The following is a 23,837-nucleotide window of genomic DNA, read 5'->3' on the forward strand; positions in this document are numbered from 1 at the left end:
ATTACAGGTCTCCTCCCAGCATTGGATGAACTTCGGATCCCCCTGATAAAGCATTTCACCCGATAAACAGCCTCATACTTTAGGGGGCAACTGTTATAGACATTTTTGTGCCTTACAGCATTGAGCATGAAATGTCCATAATCTAAGGGATCCAAAGTCCCTCAACATGTTGTTCCTACCCCTAGAGGAACAAGGCTAACAAACCACAGCAATTCACAGAAGTTCTCCACCAGAAACTGCTCAAAAACAAGTCAATTCAGGATCATTTCAGTGGCTACACTAGCTGTTTGCGCTGAATGTCAAAGCCAACACTGGCTACCTGCGTTGAATGTCAAAGGGAACACTGGCTACCTGCGCTGAACGAGAGTGGACATGTGGCAAGCTCATTTCTCAAGGTGTCAAAACCCAGGAAGCTTCCAAAATGACACTTGCCTCAGGGAATTCGACTGGTGATGAGTAAGAGGTTCCAAATCTCCAAGTGGAATCAAGAACTGACAGAGGGAGAGGACACTAGTCAGATCTCAAGCTGACTCATCCTCTCTCCAAACATCTATATATGGATCTCTCCTCCATGAGATCTAGAGGCTGGAATTTTGTTATTGCAAAGAATTGTTGTTGGTTTGAGATTGGAATCATTGGGTGCTTAATGCTTTAAGGCACAAAAATGTCTATAACAGGAAGAGCTCTTGCTCTCCTGAAGACATCTTGATCTAACTCTCCATTCTTTGTTTTCACCTCCATAAAAAATCTCTAGTGGATTCATAAATTTTCCTTTTATTGTGGCAGAGTATTTTATGTGGTCTTGTTGGCATACCTCCTTCAAATGGTGTTATTCCTCAATATCCCATGCACACGAAAAGCTTAGCTACCCTCAAACATCAAGTACCAATATATTGGAATTATCAATTGCAACTTCTCATGGCAAAGATGCAATTCAGACATTTTATAGATGAGTAACTTACAAGTACTTTTGTTACAGTTGGTGCATAGCAAGTTAGTGACAATAGTCCGGAAAAGTATGCAGAAAAATTCAACCTTAGGGCAATTATACGGAAACATGTAAGAAGCCTATGAGCAAATGCAGACCACACTGGTTTATCAGCCTCCACCTGCCTTGGTAATCGTCTTATTTTTGAGTTTGGGTGTTTCATTTTATCTAATTTTCCTCTCCCTTTATTTATTTTTCCTGTCATGTCCCAACCATTTGTGCAAGCACTCAAGGAATTGAAAGAGACCACAATTCAGTTGGCCGCAAGTACTGGGAATATGGATGCCCCAGTTGATGAATCAATTTTTAATGTTGACAAGGATGTGGATGACCTGCTTCCTTTTGAGGTGAAAGAACAGTGATTGAGTAATTTTTTGCAATCTCTGATGGTGGTTGGCTGCCTTGCAGTAATGCCCATCATTAGAAAGATCCCAACTACTGTGCTTTGGGGTTACTTTGCTTTCATGGCCATAGAGATTTTTCCAGGAAATCAATTTGGGAAAGAATATTGTTTCTTTTCACTGCTCCAAGTCGTAGATACAAGTATGAAATTTATTCAAACTATAATGTGATTGAATTTAATGCTTGTAATATAGTTTTCAAAGCTGATCAATGTTGTTACAGAGTACTTCAGGAGTATCATGCTACATTTCTTGAAACGATGCCTTTCAAGACAATTGCCACTTTCACCATTTTCCAGACATGTTATTTGCTGGCATGTTCTGGTATCACATGGGTGCCTATAGATGGTGTTCTCTTCCCACTACTGATCATGTTGTAACTTGTTAGTCCCAGCGAGGCAGTATATCCTTCCCAAGTTTTTCAAAGGAGCACATCTTCAAGAATTGGATGCAACAGAGTATGAAGAAGCCCCTGGAATGCCATGCAATATAACAGTAAGTGCAAGACACATATCAAACAAATTTTAAAAATATTTCTCAATTCTATTTCATAACCCCTGCAGCATGAACAGTAACAAATTGAACTGTAACACATATTGATTGCAGGAGGCTAGAATTTAGGGATTCGGACTAGGAAGCATGGGGACAGGTGCAAATGATGGTGAAGTTTTGGATGAGATGATTACACGAAGTCGCGGTGAGGTCAAACACACATATAGTCCACAGATAACTAGCTCGAGTTATTGCACACCAATTCATGGATTCGAGTCTGCATTAAGTCCCCAAATTGCAAAAGCTAAACAAATATATAGCCCCCGTATAAGTGAGATCAGACGGACACATAGCCCTCAAAGAGGGGAAAAGCATTCGGGCATTCCCCTGGTTAGTCAAGGAAAAAATATGAGTCCAAGTGCATCTGGTTTGAGGCCACATAAACCAACTTCCAATTAGGTTTTTGGAGTCTAAATCCTTGGCCAGTAATCTTTCCCTTCCGTGAGCATATCTTATTTTGAATAGTACATATTTTGTTGGCCTATCATTATTTAATCATTGTGCCATAAATCACTCAGTTGTATTTGGTGTGTCTTCACAAAGAACCTCTATCCATCTCAGAGGACAGGGTAGACCATATAGTGCGTGTAAAAAAATGTAATGGAAGTTGAGCTTGAAGTATTTCTGTTTTCTTGTAGCATGAAATCTATTATGTCAGTATTGTGGTTTTGTAGACCCTAGGCATGCCAAATAAGCATGGTGGTATTAAAGGGTCCTGTGAGTGGTTTGAGCTTCATATAAAGTCATCCTTCTTCTACCAGTTGGATCTTAACCACAAAATTTGCAGCCTTTAATGTTTCATTGAAATAAAAATTGTGGAAAATAAACTTGACAAATGAAAGGGAAATGGTAAGGCTTACAATATTAGAACTTTTGTAAATGTTTAGCCATTAATTTCAAAACTAACCAAGGGCAATGTCAAATGATCAAGGATATGTTGAGATGGCAATATCTATTTTTCATGACAGTAAAACATTTAGATAATGGAAATAAAGAATATGTGCATTCAAGTTAATCAGATTTATCTTGAATGGTTGGGAAGATTTGTTATTATCTTTAATAATTTAAGTCTTGTAAAGCAAATTCAGATTCCACATTTTATTTTGACATATTTAATTTTCTTTGCAATCGTAAAACATTACAAATTTTATTCAAAATATGTGCAGTTACTATTTCAATGTTATATATCCATGCTTTCAATGAAGTTCCTCCATGATTTATCTCTGATTTGTGTGGTCGATGGCAACAAACTTGAAGAAAAACAAGGAATATGAAGCTTGTGTGTTACGTTAATTTATGAGCAGCTTTATGCTCTGCAATATAATATGTGAGAAAATTGGCTACAATATTCAATAGACAGAGGACATTATGAGTTTCTCAATTTGTGCTATTATATGCTATGGATTTTCTAACCGATATCTTGAAAACGTGGTTTGCACTTGCCATTTATGCCTGAGTTCTGCAGCGGTTTCATGCCTAATGTCATATTGTTTGTTGCAACTTTAATGTAGAGAGCTAACCAGGAAGGTGTTGGGTCATTCATAGAGGATGCTTAGGCATGATTCCAGGCTTTTGAAAATAATTGTGATTTCCATCACTGTAGTCATAGCACTTGATAGAAAGTTGGGATATTCATGAGTGTGAATTTATGTTTGTATGTTTACATACTTTCTTATGAATTAACTAATGCTCCGTAGTAGTAGACATTGGACAAGTATATTTGTATACTTCTGTTTTAAACTGAAACAAATCCAAGGCTAAAAGGAATGTATTGATTGCACTAGTCATCCTTCTATAACTTTCCAACATAGGCTAGAGTAAACAAATTGTAATTTGGGTAATTTTTCTAACTGCAAATAGGAACATACTTGTGTATTGGCAGGGTGGTTACGAGGTCCCTAGAAGTGATGAATTTGAATTTTTCTTGGTTTTATATATAGTATTAGGTTTTTTATCATGATTCTATGAATGACACGGGTGAATTTTATCCTACACCCACTAGGTTATCGATATGTCATTTCAGTAATTTTGATTTCAAAATATATTTTAAAGAAATGCAATGATTTCATTTGTGTATTCAATAAACACAATATTCTAATGGAATTCTGCATTTGTGGTTTACCTATATAGATTCCATAGAGAAGTATTAGTGGTGTGACATCAATTGTCCTCAAGCAGAGGCTTTAGTTTTACTCTTTTCTGGAAGTAAATACTTTCTTCCAACATTTTTGAGTTCCATGAAAAAATTGAAAGTCCTAATAGTATTCAATTATGGGTTCAAGAGAGACATAGTATTCAATTATTGGTTAAAGAGATCCACACTGAATGATCTATCGGCCTTGTCTTCACTTAGTTTAAGACTATTCACTTGGAGAGGCTGCATGTGCCCCCACTTCAAGAGCATGGTAATTTCATGTAGAACTTAGAGAAGCTATCTTTAAGCTTTTAGTGAAGATTGGAAAAATGTCTGGGTTCAATAACACCTAGTCGAGCATTAAGCTTCCAATAATGCTAGATTTTAACCTGGTGCACTTTTGTGATTTGGAGGAGATGCCCCCTTGTATTTGTGACACATCTTCAGTTGTGAATTGGACTATTACTAACTGTCATTTCCTTTGAAAGTTACCTGATGACTTGGAGAACCTCAATTCTTTAAGAATGTTAAGGAAGGAAAGAATGTACATTATGCTAAGTTCTCTTATGCGTTTCAAGTTTTTCTTGGATATCTACAACGTTTCAGGTAGGAAAGTACATTCTGTTAATGAAAATTTGTCTTGATAGAAAGGCCCAATTTCAAATTCTAATGCTTTCAAAAAACACTGTATAACTGTGATGTTTCTAAAAGGAGAGCATATTTTTTCAATTTAAGTATCATGATCCCATATTCCAACTTATTTTTCAGTAACGCATTAGGCTTTGTAGCTTTGAATAAATCCATGTCTTTTGATAAGATCCTCTTCCAAATTAGGACACAGTTTCCTTTTGGCAATAACCACATACAATGTCTTGATTTTGTTATTGAGAAAATAGATGTTGTGAAACAAGCCTGTGCCATACAAGGACTTGATTCATTGATTATGTATCAATTATGGCTCTTGATGTAACAATGTCTTGATTTTGTTGCTTGAAAATAGAGGTTATGCTTTACTATTTCACAGAATTTCTTACAATCTTTCCATAAGTATTGATTTGTAATCTCAGTCACTGAGGGATGACAGTAATGAAAAAGGTAATATTCCATGGTTTTAAGTTCCCCTCTTACTAAACATTTAAATATATCACCACAATTTAACTGTTAGTTAAAGGCATTGTATTTGATTTGTAAACAATTCATTTCTTGATTTATAGATTTTGATTTTTTCCCTTTTTTATTTTTTTCTCAGATTTGGTATGAGATATCTTCCAAGATTTGGGTTCCCTAGTTTGCCCACCATATCTACAAGGTTCATATGCTATCAGTAAATATTCTCGGAACGTTACAACTTTTCCAGTAAGTGTGCTTTGAAACATTGTTGTTGCTTTTCCATGGTGTTAATGCAAATAAGCACTGCAACTAGTGTCATTATTTAGATTAAGTGCTGAAATCTAGGTGGTCTTGTAATGACGGAGTGATTGTTTTCTAGCTACTAAGGCCATATGCATTTTTATCTCTTATGTTGTCTTGAGATATTCAAATTCAAATAAGAATTGAGGTCTCGTTTCCACTATAGATTGCAGTGATTTTCTTGAACATAATATATAGTAGATTATCTTTTACTAATCAACTATGGATGTGATCCCTCGCAGGAAAGGAAATTCAAAGTGACTTTTACTTCACATTGATTTGTCAAAACATCCACACAAGAAAGGAGATTCAAAGTGACACTGATTTCACACTAATTTGTCAAAATGGAGGCAAGAGAAAAGGAAACTTTGTATTCAACAATGCTCTTAATTTCATATGTACATGCACCGACATATTAGTAGAAAATATTGAAGGGTTGTCTAAGTAATATTTTCCCTTCCACTACATTCTTTGCAGCTTGTAAATAAATAACTCGGAACAATTCATTACACTACTTGTTATTCTTTATTAATCAGTGGTTAAGATTTTGATATTGAACTGGCTAAGATTTTTCTTCCTTCTGTGAAATTTTGTGTTCTATAATGCTTCTTTTCCATTCACTATGTATAGCATATAAAGTGTGTCTAATGGAGTAGGAAGATTGGAAAGTCTTGTGATCCTTGAACTATGTTACAAGGCAGAAACCCAACGAGGCAGGGTAGGTGCATCCCCACAAAGGGGTCACAAATAGAAAAGTTGGTATTGGCTAGTGCCTTGAGCTAGAAAATTTCCTTTACCCTTGTATTAACAGTGAATCTAGAGAGGATTCTAATATTATCTTTATAAGATTTATATCAGTTAAGATTGATGAATAAAATTCATGAGACATGAGCCAGGATCTCCTTGCAAGGTGGTTGTTGATTATTGGAAGCTATGATTGCCATTATGTCAGGCCAGGTGGTAGCACTCCCCTGATCATGAGCACGATTTTGATCAAGATGGAAGACTTCATAGTCTAGATTGATTGTTTAGCAGTAATAGTTAGTGGGCTCATTCACAAAAGCTTCTATTTCACTAATCCTTTTTATAGAGTTGTCAGATTCAATTTCCAAAGGTTTTAATTACACTATAGAGTTGAGTTCTGAGAGAGTTGTGATTCACAGTGTTAAGTATAGTAGCTATGACACTTGAATGAAGACAAGCATAGTAGAGGTATCAAACTCTGTTATAAGCTTACCTGCATGTTATAAGGGACTTGGTTGGCTTTTTATAATTTTATAAACAAGTTCCATGTCGTGGAAATGTGAAAAAAAAAACAGTGATATTGCCACCATGTGGCTGTTGTCATATATGGTTTTATACTTTTTCAGAAAATTCTCTAAGAGTTCACAATGCTAAGATTCACTAGGACTTTACAAAGTTTTATTATTTAGTGAAAGACTCGCCAAGATCTTACAAGATCTTATAATTGAGTAAAATATTTGCCATGCTTTTACAAGATAATATAATCTGGTGAGAGATTCGCCAAAAAAATTATATGTACATATTACACTATTGATAAAATAGCCTTCCATTTTTCCTATATACCATGGAGATTCGCCCATTTATTATACATATAAATTTAGGGGGGGTTCTTAAAATTTTCCCTGCTCCTCCCTGCCACTGCGCTGATCTTCCTCCTTGCTCGAGCTGATGACGCAAGCACTGTGTCACCCCTTCCTTGTTGTTTTCTGCTAGGAACAACGTCTGTCACTCAGGATAGTTGTTTCTGCTCGGTTGATGCCCTCAGTTATCCTGTGATCTGCGACCACGCTCTCATAACATGTTGGAATTTCTAAGTATAACTGTTAGAAATCCTTCCTGTACTTTCTGATTTATTTCTTCCTACTTGTTCTATTAATTAACAAGTTATTTACCATGTAAATACTTAAAATAAATACAAATATAGTCTCAACACATACAGATCATCAACTGAAGGAAAAACAAACACGCAAGTGACACCATTATTTTTGGACTAATGTCCCTAGAAAAACCCAATGCGAGAAAAACAGTGCAATTATTTGAGGGTTTTATTATTAAGCAGTTTCATAATACAATCTAGGTGCCAGAAATGGCTCAACCAACAGAGAATGCCCTCGGTACTAGTACCTCTCAGTCGATACAGATACCAGCCCCAATCTGCCCCACGAAATCTCCCAGCGTCAGCCTCTAGGGTTTGTGTCAACCTCTCTGGCCTAGCGTCAGCCTCTTTGGCCTAGTGTCAGCCTCTCCGGCCCAGTGTCAGCCTCTCAGGGTTCTGCGTCAACCTCTAGAGCCTTTGTGTGTCCCACGTTGACCCTCTTCAAGCTCTGTGCAACTCCTAGCTGCCTCTACGTGGCCTCTGGCTGCTTCTGCTTGGCCTCTAGCTGGCTCTGCGTCTACCCTCTCTCGACTTCTGTGTTGATTCTCCTGGTACTATCTTAGCCTATCTACTACTGCATTCATTGCCCCTCAGCTACAACTCTGATCACTCCTTCGATTTTCTTAGCAAGCCCTACCCCAGAAAATCGAATTCTTGATCAACTCGGTGTGTTCCCAAGAGACCCTCAAGCCTCCTCTTATACTTTTGTCGTTTACAATTCAACAGCCGAGATTAAGTCCTTAATCAATGGCTAAGATTATATATGGCTTGATCCATGACTTTTGGACCATTCTAACTCAGTTTTATATTAATTCACATTAATATTTTATTTTCCCTAAGTTTAGACTTAGGGACTCCATTAAAAATAATAATTATTTTAATATCTCCCAAACTGGTTAGATTCTTCCCAAACCATTTTTGGGTACTGGATATCTTATGTGCTTTAGCCTCTCCACCAATTTTCATGGCTAGATCACATCTGATGCTACCCTAAATCAACACCTCTCACAGGTCAGAATGATAGTTTATGGATATTTTCAACTTGAATTTTATTTATGGATGATTATGCTTCATTTTTCTTCTATTCACTTTACTTTCTCAGCACTAATTTATATAGACTTATTGCAGATTTGTATGCATATATGGAAGGGAATATTTTTGGGATTTTGTGATATATTTGACATGTGTTTTGAGGACCCATGTACATTTTTTAGGATGTATTTGTGCACTGATTATCATGATGCTAAATGATTGAGAGACAAGGGTCTTTTTGGAGGCACAAGGAGATTATATTTTTTCGTTTAATGAGGGTTACTTTAGCTTGTATATGCATGGATGATGATGGCTAGTTTTCATAATGGATGCATGGAAGTTGTGTTTACTTATGCAAATTTTATGGTCGCATTATTTAATTTATCTTTGAGGCATATGACACATGTATTTATGATGATTATATTATTGATGATTAAAAGTTTATGTTGACAGTCATATTTAATGACTTATTTCATGGATTAGGGCAAGTCCCACTCACTAGGAAATTTAAACATAATATTTTATTAAGATAATTTAGCCTATTTTTCCCTTTAGAAACCCCACCTCGAATTCAAATCAACACTTGATTAGAAAATGTATTATGATAAATTACCAAAGTGGTTCAATTGTCTAACCACTTAGAGGAAGCATAAAAGAGGAGAGGGGTCTATGAAGGGAAGGGAGAGAATATTGCAATGAGAGATCATTTTCAAAGGGAAGATATAGTCAAATGAGAAACTCCATTCATCCTTTGGACATATCATTTTAGAGAAAGGGGTTGTCTACTATTGTATGAGATCATACGAGGTGTTTAAAAGTTGTCTCATCATTATTTTTATTTCCATAACTTATGGATATGATTCATTTACATTGCAAATGTTTAGAAACAGATTTGGTCAATGATTCTTCAGAATAATATTCCTTCTAATTGTGTTGTACTCATAGACATTTGATTAATAAATGAACCTTATTTTTCTCTATATTTGTTGCGTATACTTCTCCGAAAATTCATATTTTTAGCATTTTATTCTCTTTAATTCATAAACTTAATGCAACTGGGGCTCTATAGATTTTTAAGGCTGAAAAGCTTTGAAACGTTGATGAGTTTTCTACTCTTTATTTCTTATTTTTAATTTATGTTTGTTGATTTTTCAATGTGCAGTCATTTACTTTGGAATTTTTGTAAAATTTCAAAAAAAATTGTAAATATTAAATTTTACTTTTATTTTTTGTCGAATTTTCATGTAAATTATTTTCCTTTCAACACTTGTAAATTCTATATCTAAAAACCAATCAGAAAAGTAGGGCAGGAAATCTCGGGCAGATTTATCCCATTATTTTACATGCCCTAGTGAGATTTGAGGGGTTGGTTAAGAGAAGTATAAAACCTTCTCCTTGATCAACAAGTTGTAGGGAGTTAGTAATGAAGGAGAAGTCCCCCTGCCCAGGGACACTTCAGTTATTGACATTGAAGAATACAACATAAAGAGGATACCTACATCAAGGAAACAATTAAGGAAGTCACTACGGAGGCTACACTTCTACCACCACAAATTATTTGAGAAGAGAGATATCCCACTAGATTGACAAAGAAAATAAGTTGTTGGAGAAGCAAAGATAACCATCATTGAAGCACAAAACTTGGTGGTTTGAATACAAGTTAGGTTTGGGAGGGCGATAGTGTTAAAAGATATATAGTAGGAGGAAGTGGTGGACAAGTTCGTACATATCCACCTAGGTGACAAGAATCTAGTACTTAAGGAGCTAGGTCCCCCAACACAACAATTTCCATTTAGAAAGGTGTATAACCTATTTACACTACTATAAGTTGATGGATTTAGATTTGAATTTGATTTATGGACCAAGGAGAGAGTCAATTATTAATTTTGCAGCATATAATAGCATCCAATGAGAGTGGCATATAAGGAAGAATTTGAATGTTAGAGGGAAGAACTTGAAACCTTATGGAGATGGGTTAAGACTTTGGAAGAATGAGAGGCATATTGGAAGAGCTAGGTCAAGGAGTCCAAGGTAGTGTAGTAGTGGTTAAAGAAACAAACTAAAAATGCTAGGGTAAGAGGATTTTTATTTATGAAGAAATGGGAAAATCTCAACAAGAGCCAGTGGAGTGTGTTGATGAAGTTAATCCCTAGTTACCAAAGGATTATAGGATCATGTATTAATCTTTTACTATCACTACAAATATCACAACTACCTTGAGGGAGATCATTGAAACTTATAAGGGGTTAGAGAAGTCCACATTTGAAGCCAGAAATAAACAAGACAAACAAAACAAAAAAATCAAGAAAAGACCCAAATCACAATATCAAAATCATAGGCACACATAAAGAGGACCACTGATCATAAACCTTTCCATATCCAATGCATAGTTTCAAATTGAAGGATTGGAACAATTGCGCATTAAATTCCATAGATAACACTAAGTTCCAAAAGTATAAGGGAATTATAGTTATGCCCTTGCAACATATTGACTAATAGATAGAACATTACAAGGAAAAATATGAGTGGATGTGGAAGTAATAGAGTTTGGAAGCATAAGTTGAATAAAATAATCCTAAAGCCTTATATTAAGGCATGACACCTTAGAAGAAGAGAAGAACCACATGTAGAACAACACTTGACAACTTGCCTAGAAATCTTAAACCCAACTCGCTACCATGATGAGTGTGAAATATGGCATTGAGATTGAATTTGAAACTTATTGGAGACATTTCCACTTGAATCAAACATAATAGAGTCATTTGTAAACAAGTTTGTACACAAGTTACAAGAAGTTATTGTCACATGGAAGCAAATCCTAGATCTAAATACATTATATGAAGAATGAATGCAACACCCACTTGAGACGGGATGGAAGAAGTGGTTGCGGTATTGTTGTGGCCTCTTTTATAATTTTTCTAAGTATATGATTCTACAAAATCCTAAGTATATGGAGGAAGGCAAGCAACATCCACTTAGTTACTATCCTCTGCACATTTCCCTAAAGGATCCTAATTTTGTATGTGTGGGTTTTGATTATTGGTTTCTAAAACCTTCTATAATATTATATAATCAAATCAACTACATATATAAACACAAATATTATAATTTAAAATGTTATATTGTTAGATTTTTGGCACTAGACTTAGAGCGCACACATACACACTAAATCTAGAAATAATCTCAAATTAACTAATTAACTGAAACACATTGATGTGCTTAACCAGAAACAAATTTAGCACAATAGAACTTATAAAATCGGTAATTAGATCATGCACAAAAAATAATCCCTAAAACACAATTCTTATTACTCCTTCAACAAGAATCTAAGGTTTTCATACAAGGGAAAATTGGCCTTTTAGAATGCTCAGTAAAATGCCAAATCACAAGGGAAAAATTACACAGAAAAACCCTTGTTTTGACCCACAAAAATTTACTCATAGAAATAACTGCTAAAGGGAAACCTATAACTCGACCCCCTGGAGATTATGGCTACCTAAAAAATAAAATATTGAATTGGAATCAGCCCCAAGACAAATTCAACTTCTTTAGAGTGCTCTCACTCCTCTCACCCTACTCTTAGCCTCTCTAGAAATCGTACATCTTGTGCACCTATCAAACTGGCCCAAGGAAATAACTCAACCTCCACAACAAATGGGCCCCTAAACTATATCCTTATCTTCCTACTCGACTTCCCTTGAATTTGTCTCAAAATATCCCCTAGCAATTCCTCCTAAATATTCTTCAACAAAATAGAGCCTCTCATCCCTCCATAATCCCTCTTGTCCTTACAACTGAAGGAGAACCTGTAACTCAGCCTCATGGAGATAATGGCTTCCTGAAAACTCAAATGTTGAACTAGAATCAACCCCAATACAAAATCGACCTCCTTGGAGTGCTCTCAGCCCTCTCTCCCTTCTCAAGGCCTCTCTAACAATCGTACACCATACACACCTATCAAATTGACCCAAGGAAATAACTCAACCTCCACAATAAATCGACCCCTCAATTCAGTCCTTCTTTCCCTACTCAACTTCCCTTGAATTTATCTAAACATATCCCCCAACAATTCCTCCTCAATATTCTCAAGTCAACAAGAAATTCTCGACCCTCCACAAGTCCTCTTGACACTCTTGGTCCTCTTGAACTTCTCAAGGTCTGAGGCTTACTCAGCCTTCTACTCCACATGATGCTTTCTTGGCAACCACTTTCCACAAGCCCTCTTGACTCTCAAGAGGTTTGAGGCCTTCTCGTCCTTTTCCTCCACAAGATGCTCTCTTTCCTACCACAAGAATGAATCACTCACCCTTGTATTTATACTTTTCCAAAGGGTTTAATACCATGGATTTATACCAGATTGGTTATCGAAATACCATGGGTTATCATAATACTATGGTGTAGGTTTTAACCCTGTAAAGAAATTACCTGCAAACGAATTCTAAAAAATAAAAAAATATACAATGGCAAGAAATATAAAAAAAATACACAGAGATTTCCCCTGGATCCCAAAACCAAGACTACCAGATTGATTTTTTCATTATGTTCCTTTCAATGTTATAATACATATATATACATGTTGAAGCATCCATAAACCCCAATCAATTAACCCCGAATTAGAACATAATTGTAGTTCCCTTGACTGTATCTACAAAATACCATGGGCAAAAAACCATCATGCTCAAAACCATGTGTGAAATTCATGCACAAAACTATAAGTAGGTCCACCCACCCAATATAGGGTCCAAAAAAAAATTCTCGAGGCGCTACCCTGGACCATGTAGAGGGGGGCTAGACCCCCCTCAAACCACTCCACTACGTCCGACGCAACGAAGGGGGGGGCTTGTCACCCCCCTCTAACCCCTGGCTTCACGCGTGGGGCTAGTCGTGGAAATAATATAACACACGCCCAACATTCTCCCACTCGTTGTTTTCTTTCCACAGGGGGCCACATGAGACCTTAGTCATTGGTCCAACCCTGCAACACACATTGTTTCTCTACACCAAGAGAACTTTTCAATGCTCACAGACTTTGTCAATGCATCTGCAATATTCTTCAAAGTTTCCACCTTTTCCAACAACACCTTTTTGTCCTCAACCATATCCCTTACAAATAGATACTAAACATCAATGTGCTTTGTCTTTGAATGTTAAGTAGGGTTCTTTGCCAAAAAAAATACACTTTGGATGTCATAGTATATCCTTATAGCTCGATGTACAAACCCCATAATTGAACACAATCTTTACAACCAAACTGCTTCCTTGGTTTCATGAGTGGCTGCCATGTATTCTGCCTCTGTAATTGAAAGTACCACTACAGACTGTCTCTTACTCATCCAACTGACTGCAACTCCAAATAGATTAAACACATACCCACATGTAGATCTTCTCTGATCCAGATCTTCAGCCCAGTCTGAATCAACAAAGCCATGGATGTCCAAAAGTCTGCCCAATCCTGGTCTTCCTTGGTAGCACAGACCATAATCACTAGTGCCATGCAAATGCCTGAAAACTGCTTCACTGTTGTCCAATGCTCCTTATCTGGTTTTGACATAAACTTGCTCAATACTACCACTACATGTGTAACTTCTGGTCTAGTACATATCATTGCATACATCAGGCTATCAACTGCACCTGCGTATGGAACACGAGACATGTCCTCTTCCTCTTCTTGTGTATTGGGACATTGTTCAACAAATAACTTTACATCTATAAGAAGAGGAACCTTCACTAGTTTACTATCTTTCATACTAAACCTTTGCAGTATTGTCTCAGCATACTTCATCTGGTTTAACCAGAGCTTCCTCTTTGCCCGATCTCGTTTAATTTCCATGCCCAAAATATAGTTTGCAGCACCAAGATATTTCATGTCGAATTTGGAGGACAACTGTGTCTTCAAATCTTGGATAATTTCTTTTTTATTCCCATTTATCAACATATCAACCACATAGAAGACCAAATAAATAACATGGTCACCAATTAATTTTAAATACACACACTGATCTACTTTTCTTTTGGTGAAGCCAAGTCCCTATATAAATGTATCAAATTCTGATACAACATCCTTGGTGACTATTTTAACCCATACAAAGACTTTTTTAACCTGCATACCAGTTCTTTCATACCCTTCACCACAAAGCCTTCAGGTTGCTTCATGTATATCTCTTCTTCCAGATCCTCGTGAAGAAATGTTGTCTTCACATCCATCTGTTCTACCTCAAAATCAAAAGAAGTAGCAACAGATAAAAGTAATCTAATAGAAGCTACCTTGGAAATAGGAGAAAAAACATCACCAAAATCAATTCCCGACACTTGGGAATAACTTTTTGCTACCAACCGATATTTGTATTTCTCCACCTTTCCTTCTGCATTCATCTTCTTCTTAAACACCCATTTTCTTCCAATGAGTTTCGCTCCAGCTAAAAACTCCACTAGATTCGAAGCTTCATTTTTGTCCAAATATGCCATTTCATCAACCATGGCCTCTTTCTAGAGTTTTCCATCCTCTGAATCTATTTCCTCCCTGATAGTTCTGGGATCATCATCAATAATAGATAAAGAAAAACTTTAACAGAAAGAAGATGAAATATACCTTTCTAGTTGCCTTCTTTCTCAAACTGATCTTCTCACGGCTGGAGTTTGTGACTCTTCATCTTTTGATTCCTCTTTTGCTGTAGAGTCTGATTCTTCCTCCTTTAGCTCAAACTCTATCTTCTCAAATTATTTTGGTAGGAATTCATGGTTAATAACATCTTTCACCTCTCTAAACACCACATCTCGATTGTACACAACCTTCCTTGTTTTTGGGTTCCAAAGCTTATAACCTTTTAAACCATCCTTATACCCAATAAATATGCACCTTTAAGATTTACTATCCAACTTGGTTCTTTTCTCCTTTCGAACATGTACATATGCATCATAACCAAATACCCTCAGATGTGAAAGAGAGGGTTTCTTACCAGTCCATACCTCATGTGGAGACTTATCCTCCAACATTGATGAAGGTGATCTATTAACCAGGTAACATGTAGTCTCCGTCGCCTCTGCCCAGAATTCTTGTCCTAAGCCAGCACCACTAAGCATGCTTCTTGCCTTTTACATAAATGTCCTGTTCATTCTTTCTGCAACTTTGTTTTGCTTAGGTGTGTATGGAGTAGTATTATGCCATGCTATAGCACACTTCTTACATAACTCTTCAAATTCCTTCTTGTAGAACTCTCTACCATTATTTGTCCTCAACACCTTTATCTTCTTCTCTATTTGTTTTCCACCAGAGCCTTAAATTCTTTAAACCTATCAAAGACTTCAGATTTCTTCTTGAGGAAATATATCCCTATATTCCTTGAGAATTCATCTATAAATTATAAATAGTACACAGACTTACCCAGTGATGGAACTGACATGGGTCCAAACACATCACTATGCACAAGATCTAATATCCTTTTCACCCTCTTAGCACCAGAGAGGAAACTCACTCGATTTTGCTTCCCATAAACACAATGTTCACAAAAATCAAAATCCAAAGAGAAATTAGACATACCTTCTACCATACCATTACCATGAAGTATTCGAATGCCCTTCTCTCCAATGTGTCCAAGCCTTTGATGCTAAAGCATGGTCTTTTCTCCAGAGACCACTAGATTTTTATGCTCCACTTTGAAGAACCACATAACAGTTGCACCCATCAATAACAGTGATACCCAAAAGCTTGTACAGAGTTCCATTATAAACTCCTCGCATCAATACTAGTGCCCTCCGAACTATCTTGCAGGTATCTTTATTGAACACTATTTTTACACCTGCATCATCCATATTTCTTACAAAAAATAGATTTCTGGTCAATGTAGGAATATGCAGAACACCTAGAAGTGTTCTAATCCTTCCAACTTGCAACTTGTTGTAGCGGCTACAACCACCCTCCAAAATTTTGGTCTGCATCAATTTCGAAGCCTCCCTTGAAGAGTTTCACTTAATGACTGCACACACCCAGGTTCACTCCATGAGCTTGTATGAGTCTTTACATTCTCCTTGCTTGTTTATTGCACTCAAGTCTCTGCATGTTTATGTCTAAGTCATGCTTGCGACCGTGTTCTGGTTATGCTCAAAGTATTTGCTTCGTATGTGTTTGTTGTGTTCACCATGAAAGCATCTGTCGCACTCACACACGAAGTCACATTCACTGTCGCACAAGCGTCATCTCGATCATGAACAATCAATCACGAGTGTCGCGCCTGTCACTCGCACCATCGGTCAATCATGTTGAACATGTGTGTCTAGATGGTTCGATCATTTTTTTGTCAAGTCATGCGAGTGTGTGTTCCTATGATCACCTATGCATCTTTCTATTGTTCATACACATTCATTTTTTCTAAAGTTTTGATGACTAGACTCCTCACTGACAGCCGGACCATCACCTTGCTTTCGACTTGATCAACTATCGACTAGAACAGCGCAGATGCACCAAGCTAGTGCCTTCAAGCAACGTTGCCCGCAAGCAACTCAAACAGCACTCATGTTGCCTACCCAGACAGTCGATTGGCTATTCATATCAGAAATTGTGCATTCTCATGAGCAGGCCTCCCACTGCCCATCAGTCAACTCACCTCAGAAATTGCGTAGAGATGATCAGCAGGCCGGTCTTCCGGCCTTAGTGTTGTTTTCCCATCCAGCAGCAAACTGCATGTTCCCTCTAGGAATTGCGCAGTTTCTACTCCCAATGACCCCAGCAGCCAACTGGCAGTTCCGTTTAGGAATTGTGCAAGTTTGGCTACCAGTGACCCGAGCAGCCAACTCACAATTCCCTCTGGAAATTGCGCAATTCTGGCTTCCAGTGACCCAAGCAGCCAACTGGCAGTTCCCTCTGGGAATTGCACAATTCTGGTTGCCAGTCTCCCAGGAAGTTCCCCAGAAAAACTGCGCAATCCCTACTTGCTGACCCTTCATGCAACCCAACCCGTTCCTCTAGAAAATTGCATAAATCTGGCTATCCAGCCCCTACTAACTATTCGTTCCAGAAAATACGCAGAGAATTCCTGCCTTGCCCTCCTACAGCCTGGATTGTCCCTCCCAAAATTTGTGCAATTTTGTCTCCCAACCGAGCCAGACCTTGCAGACGGTCACTGTCGACTCAGATTATCTGTCTCCATCCCTTAATGACTCTTGCACAGTTTTCATCAGCAGTTGCCCGGAGCCATCATCCCGCATCACAACCCTGTTGCCTCTCTCGGTTACCTTCATTCGAATGATCATGTGTCATGGTAGACTAGGAGGTTTTGGATTGGATGTCGTCTCATCATGAGTGACTGCAAGTATAGGTACACCAACAAACATGTCAAGACGACAAACGAGATGAAAGAAGGGAACACATGTAGATGGATAGGTTCACCAATGGAAAAACGAATGAAGCATGCGAAGCAGATGAACGCGACGAACATGCACCTTTGCGAACAAGTGAGCTTGTCAATCCTTCCAACGTGAAAGCAAGGAACAACATGCTAGAGCTTCATCAAGCGAACCAAGGACCATCAAATACTCCATGCACTTTGCCATGTAGAGGTGAATCTATGATACACCATGAAGACATCCATAACTCAGCAACATTGTAGCTCGACATGCACTCCAGTAGCAACACGAATGTACCAGCATTGTCATGTCAAGTCATGTCAAGTCAAGTCATGAGTCATGTTTCCCACATCTCTATTATGGGCTTGTTGTCAATCAATGTGATGTAACGTGGAAGTCTAAGAGACCCACTTGTTGAACATAGAGTCATGTAAGTCAGAAAGTCATGGAAGTCGAATGGTCATGAGGGTAGTCAAATAGCCACAAGGGTCAGTTTCACCCTTGGCTATAAATACCCCCCTCATTTGTACATGAAAGGACTTTTCACCTCAGCTCCTCCCACATAGCCAAGATAGTCTGTAATCTTTATTTGAGGAGTAAGTAGTGGCTCCAACGCCCCGCTAACGAGGTTAGTGATGTATGGTGTAACCATGTGTCTTGGAACTTTTGGTTAATTCAGAAGCCTGTTAACAAGCCAACACGTTTTCACACATGTATTGTATTTGTTGTAAGACTGATATTTAACACTCGTAATGCATGTTGCTTTAACCTGTGTTCTACATCTAAACTGATTCATTTGTTGTAATGAATAAAATATTAATGGAAATGTGTTTTATATGCTGCTATTGTTATCCCATCCGTGTCGACTGCTCTATCGGACTGATCTATGAGTGTTGTACGTGTTATCTTACCTTGTATGTTGCGACTACCACATCCGAGTGGATTGCTCCGCCGAAAGCTGTGTATGTCCTTTGTGTGTGTGTTCCTAGACAAGTTGGGACTGATCCCTTTCAACTTGGAACTCACCTTCACCTTCTTCCCCTCATAGTGAAAGAACCATTGACACAAGTACACTTACACTCACCAGGCACGCAAACCTCACTTCTCGAAGACGAAATGAACCACTCTCCTGTGCTAAAAAGCAAGAGTTGAGGCAAATCCTTAAGATAATGGTAACCATACCATCATATCGGATGGGACTCCCACACCAAACGATGTGAGGTCTAGTTGGGACTTCATATCGGGGTGATCCCTTGAATTTTGGCGGGTCCAGCACGATAAACACAACTTCAACTTGACTTTTCCACTTCCGATGACTCTATCCTTCCTATCATCCCCTAAGAAGACATCACCACCATCATATTTCTCATACTCGCAGAACCACTCCCTGTGGGGAGTGAAGTGAAAGCATTCACCAAGTCAATCTACCATTCCTCATGGTCTACATATGTACTTGAAGAAGAATCCAAGTACAAATCCCCACCTTCACTTGAGTCAATCAACCATGCCTCATGATCTACATATGTACTTGAAGAAGAAACCAAGTACACATCCCCGCCTTCATCTGAGGTGGTTTTCTCCTCTACAGAAGCAGCATCGTCAAATCCTTTTCCTTTCTCGGGAGCTTTAGATCTACACTCCTTTTTGAAGTGTCCTTCCTTTCCGCATTTCCAGCACACCTTTATAGGTTTTCCTGAAGATTTAGATCTCCCACTCATGGACTTATTTTTGTTTCTGTTCTGGGACCGTCCTCGTACAAACAAGGCATCACCATTCTAACTCTCCATATTTTTTGTCTCATCTCCTCTGACAACAAGGATGAGACTATTTCATCAAACTGCAAGGTAGTTGTATTTCTACCTATTGCAACAACCAAACTATCCCACGAATCTGGTAGAGAACACAACAAACTGATGCACTTATCTTCATCTGAAATTTTAATATCAACAGATAACAATTGGCTTACCATAATATTAAAGGCGTTCAGATGCTCTGTCACCGAGTCTCCATCCTTCATCCTCGGGTTATACAACTTTTTTTGTAGGAACATTTTATTCACTAGAGACTTAGATTGGTACAAAGTCCCTAACTTGTCCCACAAAGCCTTCGCCGAAGCTTCCCCTGATACATTCAACAATACTAAATATGAGATACACAACCATATTGTGCTCTTTGCTTTCCGATCCAACTTCTTCCAGTCTTCATTGGACATTGTTGTTGGTTTAGTACCTGGATCTACCGCAATCCATTGATCTTTATCCACCAGCAGATCCTCCATCTTGAGTTTCCACAACTCAAAACTCTGGCCATTAAATTTCTCGATCTCTATCTTTCCACTGCCCACCATCTTCATTCACCGCAAGAATCGATCCTGCAAATCTGCCACTAAATAGGGTCTACCACAGGCCCAAGAAAAATCCCTCAGCAACAAAGGCATCCCCTTGAATCTGAAATAGCTCTAATATCAATTATAGGTTTTAACCATGTACATAAATTAGCTGCAAACGAATTCTAAAAAACAGAAAATATACAATGACGAGAAATATAAAACAAATACACAAAGATTTCCTCTGGATCCCAAAACCGGGACAACCATATTGATTTTTTCATTATATTCCTTTCAATGTTACAATACATATATATACATGTCAAAGCATCCATGAACCCCAATCCATTAACCCTAGAATAGAACATAACCATAGTTCCCTTAACCAGATCTACAAAATACCATGGGCAGAAAACCACCATACCCAAAACCATGTGCAAAATCCATGCATAAAACCATAAGTAGGTCCACCCCCCATGTGACCCCCCCGCTATGCCCGACACAACGAAGGAGGGGTTGGTCGCGGGTGGGGCTAGTCGTGGAAAGAATATAACGCACACCCAACATATGGGACATCAAAATACCATGGTCTTACATAGTATTTTGTCATGCCTCCTGCACTTCCTTGTGACATACCCTGAAGTGCCCGAAACATGACAATTATACAGTATACTCATCAATGTATACATCTCAAATCCCTCCTTTAACTTTGCCTAGAAAATATCTAGAGCTTTCCCTGAAGAAATAGCTCATGAAACCCTAAAATGAAAATCACCGCCCTTATGAAGCTCAAAATCGTGATGATCGCCTGTTGCACCTTGTTAAACAAGTGATGGCATTGCTCTGTTCTTTCTCATACTCGTGATGGTCTCAAAAAGGAAGTTTTCCCAAAGAGGATGAGAAGCTTCATGATCTAGAAGCTTCCAAAGCACCGAGCTGGAGGTGGTTTCGCATAGATGAGGTCAAATCCTCCTAATTTGACCTCTTGGTCTCATCCCTATGAGCTACCTCCTTGAGATGTGTGCCTAATCTTATCTTTGGAGGAGGTCCAACTCCCTCTCCCAACCTATCAATTTCCCCTCTACCTTTCCCAAATGGTTGATCAATGTCCATTTGCACCCTTATGCTGAGCTTATGCTAGAGACCATTCATTAGACTTGGAGAAGGAGTGTTGGAGAGTTTCTTGGCTTGGACTTGGATTACCACTCAAGGAGAGCCTTTCAACATCAAGGCTATGGTTCATCTTCCCAATATATATGTTCATGTATGTATTTGTTTGGCATTCCTTGATCAGTTAAATAGATTATTATTAGATTTTCTATTGGTTTTGGTATGCTTTGTTGTCTCTTGGTTTTTTGTGCAAGTACATAAGCATTGAAAGAAGCATGAACAACACCTTGACACAAGCAGTTTGAGGATTTCAACAAAGGGAATTGGATTAGCATCAGAGCAAGGTAGGCCTCTTCTCTTGTTCTATTTTTCAATCATAATCTAGGAAGATGTCTAGTTGATTGTCCTCTCAAGTTGCTAGACCCACTCATTGGGCTAGAGGGATTGTTTATGTCTGTCGAGAGTATTAACCTTGACAACACATGGTCTATGGGTGCTAAGCTCCATCACTTATCCCACTTTCCCCACACGTGAGAATACGCCTAATGCTACCCAAAACATCAACACAGTTAGGTCCTATTTAGCTGGTTAGTTGATTATTATTGTGTTAGTCTACTATGGATGCTTATGCTTGCTATGATATTGCATATATCTAATTGCATGTAAGGACAATGGCATTATGAGATTGTTCTTCAAATCTTGTTCTTTTCATGTATCTCGAAGATATGTTCAATTTTATTTTCTTTGCACATGACTAGATACATTTTTTCTCAATTGGATATGCTTTACTATTAAAGAATGAATCATATGCATCCATTAATCACTTATACTCAACATATTCGAAATCGATAACAATCATACATACCTCAAGTGAGACCTCCTTCTTTCGAAAGGTTGACAATGTTGGCATACATGGCTACCTCAGGCCTCCTTACTAGACAATGTTTTAGGGCCCATGCCTATAGAAAAGGAATCAACCTTATTACCCAGAAATGGTTCTAGATCATTTATTTTTTACCTATAGGAGAATTCCTTTCTTGAATAAGTACTCACACTGAGGAATGATTTTGAAAATAAACGATTGGAGTGTGATGAGGCTAGGATCAATAACTTAATTTTGCATGGTCATTTCATAAGATTCGTCAAAGTAAATTGCATTGGTCATGCTAAGCTAACGAACGAGTAGATTGCAATAACAATAACTTCATAGAAATGATTACTGAAACAATAATGTATCCACAAAAGCTAAATAATTTAACAATGAAAGTGTAAATGTGATTCATGAATATGTACCAATTAACCAATATTACAAAATAGTAATTAAACTAGCATAGCCATGGAACCAATGGTTGATGAGCACTCATAGGTAACAATAACGATATTGAGAGAAATAAATACTCGTGAAGCTGGTGATACAAATATTGACACACCCTGAAAAATATGTAGATTTCTCAATTTTTAATATGGACTTTATTATCATACCATCAATATGAAGCCTTAATCAAGCTACCTTATACTGGGATTGATGCAATTGACTATGGGTGAGTGGGTACCAATTGAATTGAAGGCCAATAGGTTTTATGTAATCATCCTACTTCTCCAAGGTCAAATTATATAGCTGGTCCACCATACTCATTGCTTTCCAAGTCATGCTCAACTAGTTAAACCAACCTTTCCCCTTATGTAGGGTCCAAAGTTAGGACCATCTAGTTAACAATAGCATTCAACTTATGATCCAAATACAAATGATGGCAGTCAACTAAGATGTGAGACCAAGCTTCTCACTTAGTTGAGAAAGAAAAGAAGTTAGGCAGTTAAGGTTTCTTACTCGTGCTCCATGGAGAAAGACAAAGAGTGAGTATTTTCATCTTTCTATACTCGCTCGACTAATTGATCAGATCAACTACTACTGTTAAGATTCACAATGAAGGCGCTCGTTCGCAACACCTATGCAACTGCATTATCATGTGGCAACCTTTTTGGGTCTTATACACCCCAAATGTAATCTTTGCCATCAAAGTTTATTGTGAATGCATTATTCCTATTGTTGTCATTGTCCTTGCTAGTTGTTGTCAATGACATACTTCAAGAATCGAATGGGACGCTTGTGGAAGGAATGAACTCTCCAACGATCCACTCTTTCTAGAATCAGACTATTGGGCATGCCCCTCAACTCAAGAACTTAAAATTGTTAAGTTGTGATAACAATCTTATAGTAGGTAAGAGCTTGTCACTAAATTCAGTCTCCTATTGTAGAATCTGTGAGGCTGGGGTTCAAAAAAGATGAAACGACTAAGTTATGTGGTCAAAAAACTTTTTAATTATGTCAATAGGTGTGTCTATTTTGGAATAGGGCTTCTAGAATTTTAATTTAATTATCAATAATTATTAAGTGGATGGTAGGGATTAAACCTCCACAAAATATTCTAAGATATTCTTAGTAGTAATCATAAATCAAAGGTTTATCTCCAAAGTAGTTATCTCTTCATACCTTTCTAACTAAATCGATTGATTAAAAAATATATTATATAACATTAGTAAGTCATTGTATTAACCCGTGGCATTGTAACAAAGCTTGTGTTTTCTTAAATGTATATATGTTTAATTCATATCTTATTTTTTATAATTAATAATAATAAATTAAA

General features: G+C 37.6%; 1 pseudogene; it reads left to right on the forward strand.

The window, feature by feature from the left end:
* The window catches only part of LOC149246671 (putative boron transporter 2), a 31,527-nt pseudogene that overhangs the window by 4,866 nt on the left and 2,824 nt on the right, over window positions 1-23,837 (forward strand).

Source organism: Pinus tabuliformis, chromosome 7, assembly GCF_031772625.1.
Source record: "Pinus tabuliformis cultivar Carrire ecotype Pingquan chromosome 7, CPIR1, whole genome shotgun sequence".
Taxonomy (NCBI): Eukaryota; Viridiplantae; Streptophyta; class Pinopsida; order Pinales; family Pinaceae; genus Pinus; species Pinus tabuliformis.